Source organism: Perognathus longimembris, chromosome 11, assembly GCF_023159225.1.
Source record: "Perognathus longimembris pacificus isolate PPM17 chromosome 11, ASM2315922v1, whole genome shotgun sequence".
Classification (NCBI taxonomy): Eukaryota; Metazoa; Chordata; class Mammalia; order Rodentia; family Heteromyidae; genus Perognathus; species Perognathus longimembris.
The window spans coordinates 9,698,722-9,710,781 of NC_063171.1; the positions used below are offsets into that span (position 1 = coordinate 9,698,722).

Below are 12,060 nucleotides of genomic sequence, written 5' to 3' on the forward strand. Positions count from 1 at the left end.
TGTGTGTGTGATGATTTTATCATTTGCCTTCTAGGTTCCTTGCTTTTCAAAAATTTAAATTGGTTTCTGCAGATGCTCAGTTGACCTTTTACTTTGGGTGACATTTCTGCTTTAGTTATTTCCTACATTGATTTTTTAATTTCCAATTCCTAGAATTCTCTAGAGATGGACAAGTACCCTCGAAAGGCAAAAGGAAAAGGATTTCCACTTTAATTGCACCCTCACTAGTGCTGCTTATTCAAGGCACTACAAAGTTAAAATAGATTTTATTTTTCAAAGCATTTGAGGAGCATATTGATCTTTCCAACCCACTGGACAGCAAGCTTGAAAGAAGAGAAAATTCAACATGACTTGGCTGATCAAAACTTTCCATGTGGAATGATGGAAACAGAACTTTGGGAAAATCTTCTTTTAGATCCTTCTATGGAAGAATGGTCCTCACACAAGACATAGTTGTAATTATTCATTCATTCTGCTCTGCTCTTGAGAGAGAAATACAAATTAGAGGTTTACTAATTTACAGAAAATCCTAAAAAATTCCAAGTCTTACATACAAACATGCAACTTTTGGTCCAATTACTGGCTTTTTTACATCTCCCATGGTTTTGTTTCTCCATGAGTATCAGAAAGATCAGAATATTTTGCTACCTGTTTCCCAGAATTCTTAGTGATTTCATTAAGAAGAAAATATATTTTACTTATTTGCCCAAAACCAAGGTCTGAACTCAAGGGCCTTCTGCTTAACTGATCATGGTTGGCACTTTTATCTCTTGAGTTACATTTTCAGTCTGGCATTTTGCTGATAGCTGGAGATGAAGTATCATAGATTTCACTGCTTTGTTGACTGAACTGAAATGTTCCAGGTGTCAGCCTCCTGAGAGTGAGGATCACAGGTGTGTGTTTCTGGTGATTAGCAATAAAATGAATATTTGACAAAATGAATATGCCTTACTTTATATTTTTTAGGTAGAAAATAGACATCAGAAGATTTTTGCAGTGACATTGGTATTTTACTCTATGATATGGATTAAATCTCACAGAAACCCCTAGATTATTTTAAATATCCTCCACTGAACGAACAATTTCCATGTCTTCAAGAGCCAAACAGAACTGCATTGATGAAAATTGATTGTTTTTTATCATCTTCAATAAAATATATAGTTTTTGTACTTGCTTTGGCAGCACATATACTAAAATTGGAACGACACAAAGAAGATCAGCATGGCCCCTGTGCAAGAATGACATCCAAATTCATGAAGCATTCCATATTTGGGGGCAACATTGATCAAGATGCCCTGTATTCATAAACTTCTTTTTTGAAAGGCAATTTCATGGTACAAGTACTCTAATGATAATAAAAATACTCAAAATAAGAGAACTTACAGTTTTTAAACACTACCTTTACCAATTTGCTGCCTTCATGAACATATACTTGAAGAAGTAGGAATGGAATGACTGTCTCGCCTTCCATAAAACCATGCACAAATCTCAGGTCTGCTATTTATTGGATGAATTTACAAAATTAAAGGAACATGGAATCATTCTGAGTCTTTGCACTATTGTACCAAGTGAGAATGTCACTCCCTCTATGGTGTGTGTGTGTGTGTGTGTGTGTGTGTGTGTGTGTGTGTGCTGGCAGAGTTTGTTCCCTTCCCTCTCCCTCTATGACCTCTGGAATAATACCTTTCCAAGAGCTGGCCACTGTGAATCTAGATGTATCAAGGTTAAGTGGTACTATGATTTTCTATATCTCCCTCTGATGACACAGTCTGAATATATTGTAGTTGTCCATATAAATGTCTTCTTTTTTCTGCTCTTTTTACTAGAAGTTTCAAAATACCCAGAATGTTTTGAGAAAATAAATATAGCTTCTCAATGGAGATATCATATGACCCTCAAACTCCTTCCCACGATGCCTGTAGTCAGCACAGGAAGACACATCCACTTCTATATAAAGGAGCCCATAAATGGTCAAGACCTAGGTAGTAACTGCCACCTCCACTGATTCTGCTCTTATTTCCAACTCAAGACCAACTGAATGTGCTCCACAAATCAGTCACAAGAAATGCCAAACTGCAGGGAACCCTCTCCCAGATGCTCCCTTGCTTTCCTATCCTCTTGTGCCTGTGAAGCTTTCCTACTTTCCTGCTTGTCTTTGAGTCTTGGCCAAACACAAGTGATAGTGAGTTCCTACAGCAAGCTCCAGATGCAGACCATTTATTCCTACTCATTTCGGTGACCTTCCATTCTCTCCACACTTTTTACATTTATTTACTTATTTATGCAAGAAATATTTACACAATTGAAACTTATTTACATATGTAAGCATATTTACACACATACATATACAAATATAACAAGAGAGACAGAAGGAGGTATGCTTGGAGAAAAGACAAAGGGATACAGAAGGAAAGGATGGGAGAGGGAGAAGACAGAAAAGGGAAGACCACATTCTCTTATATTACCATGACTAACAGATATTGAAGTCAAATTGAACAGTGACTTGATAATAGAGAACAACTGATCAGAAATATATTATTCTTACGTGGTTTCCTTTGGACTCTTGGTAAGATGTTGGCTTAATTTTTTACAAACTCTAAAAAGAAAATTTAAATTGCAACCACTTCCCATTCATCTATGTTGTATTACTTTCTTAAGAGCCACTAGCCCAGAGCCTTTGGCTCACACCTGGAATCCTAGCTACTCAGGAGGCTGAGATATGAAGATTACTGTTGAAAGCCAGCCCAGGAAGAAAAGTCACCATGAGACTATCTCCAATTAACAACTCAAAACCTGGAAGTGTGGCACTGCTTCTCAAAGTGGGAGAGCACTAGCCTTAGACAAAAGAACCCACAAACAGCACCAAGACACTAAGTTCATGCCCCACAGCTGATGACAAAAAAAAGCCACAGGTACAGTTACATGATGTCTTCTAAGTTAAAGTTGCCTTTTCAGAAAAGCACTTGCCTACCTTCATGAGCCCCAAACATTAAGGCTTGTCCCTAACTTATGTTTGTATTAACAAATAACATAGTAGAGAAGGTGGCTTGGGTCTGGCTTCATCAGTCCTCTTGGCAGTCTTGGGAACAGGTTTTGAATCAGTTTCCCTTGAGCAGAGTCATCATCCTGGATTTTGAGTATCCTTTCTTTGGAGTGGGCTGTTTTCACTTTATTTTATAAAGGAGTAACGCCAGTTCCAGGGATTCCAATGGTTACAGTACAAAAGCTATGGGGTTTTTAATGGCTGTGATATGCCTCAAATGGGAGAATTCCTGCCTACCAAGTGCAGAGCCCTGTGATCAAAATTTATTTTCACCAAAAGTAAATGAAAAAAGGGCAAAAGCCTACATTAGATTCTTTTTCTCCTAATGAGTGGCAATTCTATGGAAAGTAATATGGGTCTGTCTCCTTGCTCTGTCTCTGTTGAACGCTTACATCGATAAATCCACAGACCAGTAGAGAGCAGCTGCCTCAACAGAGGGCATAAAAGAGCAAAGGGCCTGAACAGTGGACAACCACCGGATTCTTCCCAAGTGGGCCTCTTTTTAAGGGACAATGTTGGAGACAGACTCTCACTACATAACCCAGGCTGGCCTTCAGTTTCGGTCTTGCTCTGTTGAGATTATACACCTGGATCACCACAGATGACTTTACTGTGCTTTCTTAAAATCTATTATTAAAACTTTGTACATGATGTTGTCTAAATAGGCATTGCTTTCCGCAGAATACAAGTAATATATCCTAGCTAGAAAATCTGTGAAATCAAAGTTGAATTTTTTTTTTCAGAGTGGAATTTTATGAAACCAAGTCTTATGGGCCTTCATTAATATTGCTCTAAATTTTTCATTATTCGTTTATACGTGTGACTAAAAAATTTTCATGGGAGAAACTTTTAAGTTGACACAAAAGGAGCATAATAAATTGGGTCCCTATATGGTCATCATCCTGATATTTAAAAAGTATCATCAACTGGGCTGCGAATATGGCCTAGTGGCAAGAGCGCTTGCCTCCTTCATGAAGCTCTCGGTTCGATTCCCCAGCACCACATATATGGAAAACGGCCAGAAGGGGCGCTGTGGCTCAGGTGGCAGAGTGCTAGCCTTGAGTGGGAAGAAGCCAGGGACAGTGCTCAGGCCCTGAGTCCAAGGCCCAGGACTGGCCAAAAAAAAACAAAAAAACAAAAAAACAAACTATCATCAACTGAGATTAGAGGTATCTAGGTGCTCGTAGTTTATGCCTGTAATCCTAGATACTCAGGAAAGCCTATGAGACTCTTATCTCCAATTAACTATCCCTCAAAAAAGCCAGAAGTGGAACTATGCTTCAAGTGTTTCCATGCCACAAATGACAAAAGAAACTCAGAGGCAGAGCTCAGGCCCTGAGTTCAAGCCCCAGGACCAGTGCATGTGTGTGTGTGTGTGTGTGTGTGTGCGCACGCGCACACACAATTGGAGGCATTGCTGAAGCAATAGAGCACCTTTCTGGCAAGTATAATTCTTTCAGTTCAAACTCCAAGGCCCCCCCCAAAAAAACAAAGCACACTCACAATACAATCAAATTTATTATGCCAAACTACATTTTTAACTGTAATTTTGTTGTCAAGGTGATGTACAGAGTTACAGTTACATACATAAGGTAGTTTGAAATGGAATATAAGCTTCCTCTACAAATCAAAAATGTATATGTCCTTCCTTCCTTCCTTCCTTCCTTCTTTCCTTCCTTCCTTCCTTCCTTGCTTCTTTCCCTCCCTCCCTCCCTCCCTCCCTCCCTCCCTCCCTCCCTCCCTCCCTCCCTCCCTCCCTCCCTCCCTCCCTCTCTCTCTATCTCTATTTCTCTCTTCTTTGCTTTTCTTTCCTGGCACTAGGGTTTAAACTCAGACAGTGGTTTTACTCAGCTTGCTTGCTTGGCTGGTGCTCAGCCACATGACCCATGCCCCAGTCTTATTTCTTTTGCTGATTAATTGGAAGAGTTTCATGGACTGTTTTGCTTAGGTTGACATAGAGCCTTCATCCTCTGAATGTCAGGCTCCTGAGTAGCTAGGATTAAGAGCAGGAGTCCAGGGTGCCCAGCCTGGTTTTTCAATAGGTTTTGGATTGGGCTCTCTGTCCTCTCGTCTTCTGTAGATGCAGATACAGGTAGCAGCAGACATAAGTCCGCTTAATGCCTTTCTGGCATTTTTCGCATCTCCTACAAGACTTGAAATTCATTGAAGACAAAAAGAAGAGAGAAGTAAGACTTTCTATAACTAATAAAGTAAGATTTGCCTTCCATTTTTATGCATGGTGTAGATTTGTTCTTAACATCCACAAAATACAGATCATGGGACTGTTGTTAGCTCCCTCTTAGAAATGACAGAACTAGGACTCTGAGGATTGAAGAAAAGGGCCCAGGCTTCACAGTTGGTAAGAAGTGAATGCTCCAGTGGGATATTTGCACAACACAGCAATGATGGATCACATTAAAAAAGAAACTCTACTGCAAAATATCATTTTTCTCTTCAAATATAGTATAATTGTCTCAACACAGTTTCCCCTAGGAAATTTGAGGTATTTATTTTTATCATAGTAAAAGTGGTCTATTTTTTGCATGTGATATTACAGTATTTCATATTTCAGCCAAGATTTTGAATTTTTCAATTTATGTTTTCTTTTTGCTGTTTGGATTTATAAGATTTTTGAAACTATCCAAGTCATACACAATTCCATCCATATAGCAGTTGGTGAAATACATTTTTAGGGATTTCAAATATCTCATGAAAATAGATAGTATTTGTTGTGAATTCACTATGTGACAATATTGAATATTTGTAATGCTCTTTGATTGATGTCAGAGACTTACTTGAAATAATATTTCTATCCAACAAGATATACCCTCACTGTAGACAGTGAAGCATGATATTTTCCATTCAATTCTACTATATTAAAATAAAAATACTAGTTACAATCTCCTCAAGTGCCTTCACAACTAGTGGAGTTAATGGAACACTATTCAGCAGGTGGCTTCTAAAGATTAGTCTATTTGGTATAGTCCATGAAATAAACATATTCATATGGATCTCATTCTGGGCACTGGTGGCTCTAACCTCTGATTTTAGCTACTCAGGGGGCAGACATTTGAAGACTGTGGTTTTAAGCCAGACTCAGCAGGAAAGTCTGTGACACTCTTATCTCCAATTAACCACCAGAAAACCAAAAGTGGTGCTGTGCTCAAAGTGGCAAACAACTCGCCTTTAGCAGTAAAGCTCAGAGACAATGCAGTGACCCTGAGTTTAAGCCCAAGCACTGATTAAAAAAGAAGAAAAAAGGTTCACCCATCAGATTGGTATGGTGGCATATGCCTATAACTTCCAATACTCAGGTGAATCTCAAGTTCTCAAAAGACTAAGAACAGAGCTTTCCCTTGACCCAGCCATTACAATTCTGGCTATTTATCAAATAAAATACAAACAAAGCCATAATAAAGCTGCCAGCACAACCATGCTCTTTCAGCATGTTAACCAAAGCTGAGATATAGATGCCCCTCAGATGACCAGATGCCCCTCAGTGAGCAAATATATGTATATATGAACATATATATATATATATATATATATATATACATGCAATGGAATTCTACTCCTCCATCCAAGAAATATGATATTGTACCATTTGTAAGGAAATGGAAAGACTTGGAAAAATTATATTAAGTGAAGTAAGCCAGACCTAAAAAACCTAGGTTGCATAGTTTTCCTCATTTGATGTAACTGGAACATGCATATAAATCTACACTGGATGGCTATATGTATACAAGCACTCACACAGCAAGACCAAAGGAGAATATTCATAGGAGCAGATCACAAAGGCTCAACAGCTATGTGTATAGGATCATATAAAAATATTTTTTCGATAGTAACTCCAAAAAATGGAAACAAGAGATTTTTGTTGTTGTTGCTGTTTTTGTTACTTTTCCTTTTGTCTTGTTTGTTTGTTTGTCTTTGGGAGGGTAAAATGGCATAGAAAATGGGAGACAAAGGGTGAAAAAATTCAATAGTGGTACACACTAGACACTAGTGGTACTTACTATACAACTTGTTGATGAGGACAGGAGGAAAATACTGAGAAAGAGTGAGGGAAGGAGTAACATGGTTCACAAAGAAATGTTTCTCATTACCTGACTTATGTAACTGTAAGCCCTCTGTATATCACTTGTATAATAACAATAAAATATATTTTAAAAATGTTTCCTACAGGCTCTGTGTTGAATGATTGCTCCTCAGCTAGTGGCCCTATTTTGGAAGTGATAAAACAAGGTTGGCTAATATTTGTGCCTTCTATTTCACATTCTCCTCGCTCTCCATCAATCAAATGCCTGGAGTAACACACATTGGGCTCTTGGTAAGTGATTACCAATGAGTGAAGAAATAAAGAAAACTATGCTTAAGTCCAAACACAAAGGCCTCTGCAACTTAGCATAGCACTTTGGATATGTGTCCATGAACCCTGTAGTGACTTGCCCATACTCCTTCCTTAGCCTCAACCATACCCTTGGCCTGGCAACCTTGGTTCTGGATGGACCTAGTTCTCATCACTCTTCCTCTATTCCATCATCCTTTCAATGCTGTTTACTGGATCTGATACAAACCTCAAAAGCAGCTACTCTTATCTGTCTATAAGAGAACTATCTTAGATCATACAGCCATGCTTTGACTAAGTGAACACTGGCTCTTCCCTCTACTGTAGTCTTAGCACACCTGAGCAAGTGTGATTTTCCTTAGAAAAGAAAACCCAAACCCAGATTAATGGTCATGGCTTTAGGCATTGACACCAGAAGTCTTAAATGATGCTGAACTATCCTTCCTGCCCCTCTGTCATAGCAGCACCAAATATGGAATCTCCCAAACTACCCTTAGTTAAGGTGGCTTGGAAGCTGGGGCCCTTGGGGGAAGAAAAAAAAACATACAGGGAGAGTGTGCAGTTATCATTCTAGCAGTCATTGATCAAAATAGTCATTCTTCTTTATTTCTCAGCTTTACTGGGCAGGGGGAAAAGAGGGGAAGGATAATGCTATATTACTACAGATTGGCTGATCCTTTCTGTACCAACAGAGGGTGAGGCTTGAAGAAGGTGGTTGTACAAAGAAGTGGGAAGCTTTCTTTAGAGTCAAGTATTTGCCTCTTCATGTAAGACATCAGGCAGCAAATGCTTCCTGTGGTTCTAAATTTCTTGATAGATAGAACTTTTGCTTGTTAATTGAGGATGATGTTCCATCTGGTGCAGTTTGAATTACATTGACCAGACAATGGAAAGTCTGAAGAAGCCTTACATCATGCAAAGACTTCTGCTAATCATTCTCATGGCTCAACTCTATCCAAAAACATGGTCATTATTCTGTGCTTGCCACAGACCCAGTCTAAATCCAGTCCCACCTTGAGGCATGTTGCTCACTCACACACAGGAGCGCAAAAGCTTTCTAGCGTTCACTTAGTGTTGAAAGGATTAAAGTGTGTGTGTGTGTGTGCACGCGTGTGCAACATTCCAGGTTCCCTAGGTCTTTACTCCAGCATTCTCCCATTGTCCAAACACACACACAGAGAGAGAGAAAAAGAGACAGACAGACAGACAGACACAGACACAGACACAGACACAGACACAGACACAGACACAGACACAGAGAGACAGAGAGGCTGATTTCATCTTCCCTTTCACAGACAAAATCAGCGGTTCCCCCTTGGCTCTCCCACAGACAAGCTCCCCTCACACTCAGCTTTCAATTTCATTCCCAAATAGATTCAGCAAGAAATTCTTTTTCCCAAAAAAGGTAATTCTATTTTTTTAAAAAATTCCCATGCTAGTTATTAAAATACTAGAGCAATCTCTCCACATTTCCCTAGGGAGCAATTTAAACACACAGATGATTCGAAAATAATGTGTATGTAAATATTTATTGCTGTGTGTAGGCCCTCTTCAATGAGATCAGGCACAGAAGCAGCCTGAAAGGTGAGGGAGAGCTTATGTTCCCTATCTTATTCATAGAAGATTAAATCCTTCCATTCTGAAAACATTAACAGTGTTGTCAGACAAATGTACTTCAGTAATCTTTACAGCTCACCTCTATGGTAGAAAAATGCTCTATGTCTAGTGTAAACATGGAGCAGGCTAAATGAGTCCAAAGCTGCCCACAGGGAACAATAGGCACAACTTGGGACCAAGAAAAACTCACTCTAGAGCTTGCAGAGTGTGCTGCTTCATAGAGGTTCCTCAATTCCCTGGCCTCTTCACATACTATTAACTGATGTTTCCCCATCTGTATTTATTGACAGGCAGAAGGCACAGGAATTCAAACATCTAGTGGCAAGTGGACCTCGTTAGGTCAAAGTCAGAACTCTGCTATTCAGCATTTTTGTGCTATATCTCACCATTTGAAAGACAGACGTTATAAATAATAATATCATCCTGCAGGGTTATGAAGATTAAGAAAATCTTTACCTTCTTCCTCCCAGTGCCCCAATATATTCACTACAGAGAATAGAAAGGGCCTAGAATATAGAAACTACAACTAATTGTTAGCTATGATTGTGCATTTTAAATGTACCAACCCTAGTTAATTTTGGTGGATGAGAGGGAGCTGGGTAGAAGGACTGTCTAATTATAGGAATCAACCTTTAAAAGTCTAATCATACCATTATATCCAATACATTACAACTGTAGTGTTCACTTCTGTTTCTCCCCATTTCTCCCTGTCTGCTCTTTTCTTCCTTCCCACCCTCTTTCTTTCTTTCATTCCTTCCAGAAGATTTTTCCAAATGCCTACTAGATGACAAAATAGTCTTGAATTAGGAAAAGTAATAGCTGTAATTCAGAAGATAATTTTAACCTTAGGTTCTGATAAATTTAGAAGTCTATGCCCACTGAGATTTAAATTTCAATCACTTTCAGATTAATATTAGAGATGGATCTCAGAAAATGGCATCAAATTCTACCTGAAAATGTCAAGGGAGCTTCCATTAAGGGGGTATCACAATTGTCTAGTCATGGAGGATAACCAGGAGATTGCCAAATAAAGAATATATTTTGCCAGGACACATTGTTTTATTTAGTTTACATACAACAATCATACAATCTGCATGCTAGTCATAAGGTATGTTTCAACATATTTGAAGGTTTGAAATTATACAGAATACACAATTATAGACAGTTGAAAAAACAAATTAATTTCCAACCTAGTCAACAATGTTAGAAATTAAAGTTAATGCTTAAATACTGTTGATCATTGATGGTACTCTATATATGTGTATATTTAAATGTACAAAATACAGCCTTGCAGGTTATTCTGAGCAAGTTATTTACTATATCATACATTTATAAGCATGATAGAATTTCAAGTGAAGATAACAAAGCTGAGTTTCAAAAATATAGTTGAGGACTGGAGTTGTGGGTTAAGTGATAAGGCACCAGCTATAAGCAAAAAGTCTAGCAAGCAAGAATGCAAGGCTCTAAGTTCAAGAACTAGTATGGCCAAACACACACAGACAGACTAAGAGACAGAAACACACACACACACGCACCACACTCAAATATAGTTGAATAAAAATATTACTGAATAAATGTTAATAGGAAATACAGAAGGAAACACTCCATAGCATCAAAATTATAAAGTATGGGAATATACAAATGTTATGTGTGAAATTTTCAAAATTACGTATGAAGCAATTTCTTAGAAACTGGTCATCTAAAATTATTTGAATATGCAGACTAACAGGTTAAAACCAGCTGCTCCTCAGAAGTGGGTAGGCAATTTCACATATAAAGGTAGTTTAAATACTTTTTTTTTTTGAGCTTCAGGTTAATTCGCTTTCATCCCTTAGTGATAGGCTTGGGGGGTGGGTGGGCAGAAAGAACACAAATTAAATCCAATTAGGTAACTAAATAGTTACATTGATGTTCTTAGCTAGAAATATTAACAGAAGGAGGGCTACTATTTTATGACAATTAGCACATTATAGGCATAATTAGATGTAAAGAAGTCTTAAAAATTGGACTTTCTCAGCATTTTCAAAAACTATGTTTAAAACAAAAATGATATAAGAACAATTGAATTTCTTACCCTCAAACACTAGGCTAAGAAAACCCTGAATGCCCCATAGTACTTGTACCATTTAGTAAACACTGACTACCAGAAATAAAACAACACTGAACACTGAATGTTTTAAGCAATAAAGGATTAAAAGCTGTGTTAAAATTCAAGTTCTGAGGTCCAGATACTTTTCCATAAGTCTATTCCATGTCATCAACATGTGATTTTAATAGTCACAACCTGTCTACATGGAATGGCAGCATCACATGTCTACGTATCAATATCCAAAGGCCAATGGACTTTATCCCTTGCTTTTCTTTTTTTAAATAATAAAAAGGAAAGGGAAAAAAAAACTTTTTGCCATCCCCCTTACAGAAGATAATTTTTCAGGTAACTTCAGTCAGAATTAGGTGAAGAAAAATCATCAGAAATTGGAAAATAAAACAAAATCACAATCAGAATCCACAATCACCACCATTACCACAACCATCAACACCACCAACACCAAGAGAAAGCAGCAAATCTCATTCCTGAATGATTGTGCCCCTGCATGACTTAAGAGTTTATTAAACCTGGTGCACAGTTGCTAGGTGCTAGTGGTTCATGCCTGTAATCCTAGTTGGCTGGACAATTCTAAAATCACAAATAAACCCAAATTAAGGATTTTAGTACTAAATTTGTTTTATTTGGTCCTACAGGAATGCTGTTACATCAAATTAAAGATGCAACCAAGGTTTTTGTAAGCATTAAGAACTTTAAAGGTTTGCTTTTTTTGCTTTTGTTTTTAATGAAACACTGTACTATTTTAGATATGCTGCCAGTAAAATTGAAAGCTTTTGATATTATGCCATTTATGTGGCATGTTTCTCTAAAGATATTAGCAAGCCACGTTTAATTTTCTTGAAATTTCCATCGCTTCTCCACAGCTCCAGACACCTTTCAGACAGTCTCTGTGTCACTCATTAGAGTACAATGCAGCCATATAACGGGCTTAGAAGCTTCTGTTAT

The 12,060-nt window shown here is 38.0% G+C and overlaps 1 protein-coding gene and 1 non-coding gene across 2 annotated transcripts in view; one reads left to right on the forward strand and one right to left on the reverse strand.

The window, feature by feature from the left end:
- Rgs7 (regulator of G protein signaling 7) overlaps positions 1–12,060 on the reverse strand; it is a 436,763-nt gene that overhangs the window by 218,844 nt on the left and 205,859 nt on the right. The window lies entirely within an intron of this gene.
- On the forward strand, positions 1,167–1,273 carry LOC125360328. The gene has a single exon (XR_007212717.1). It is a non-coding gene; the product is annotated as a U6 spliceosomal RNA (small nuclear RNA).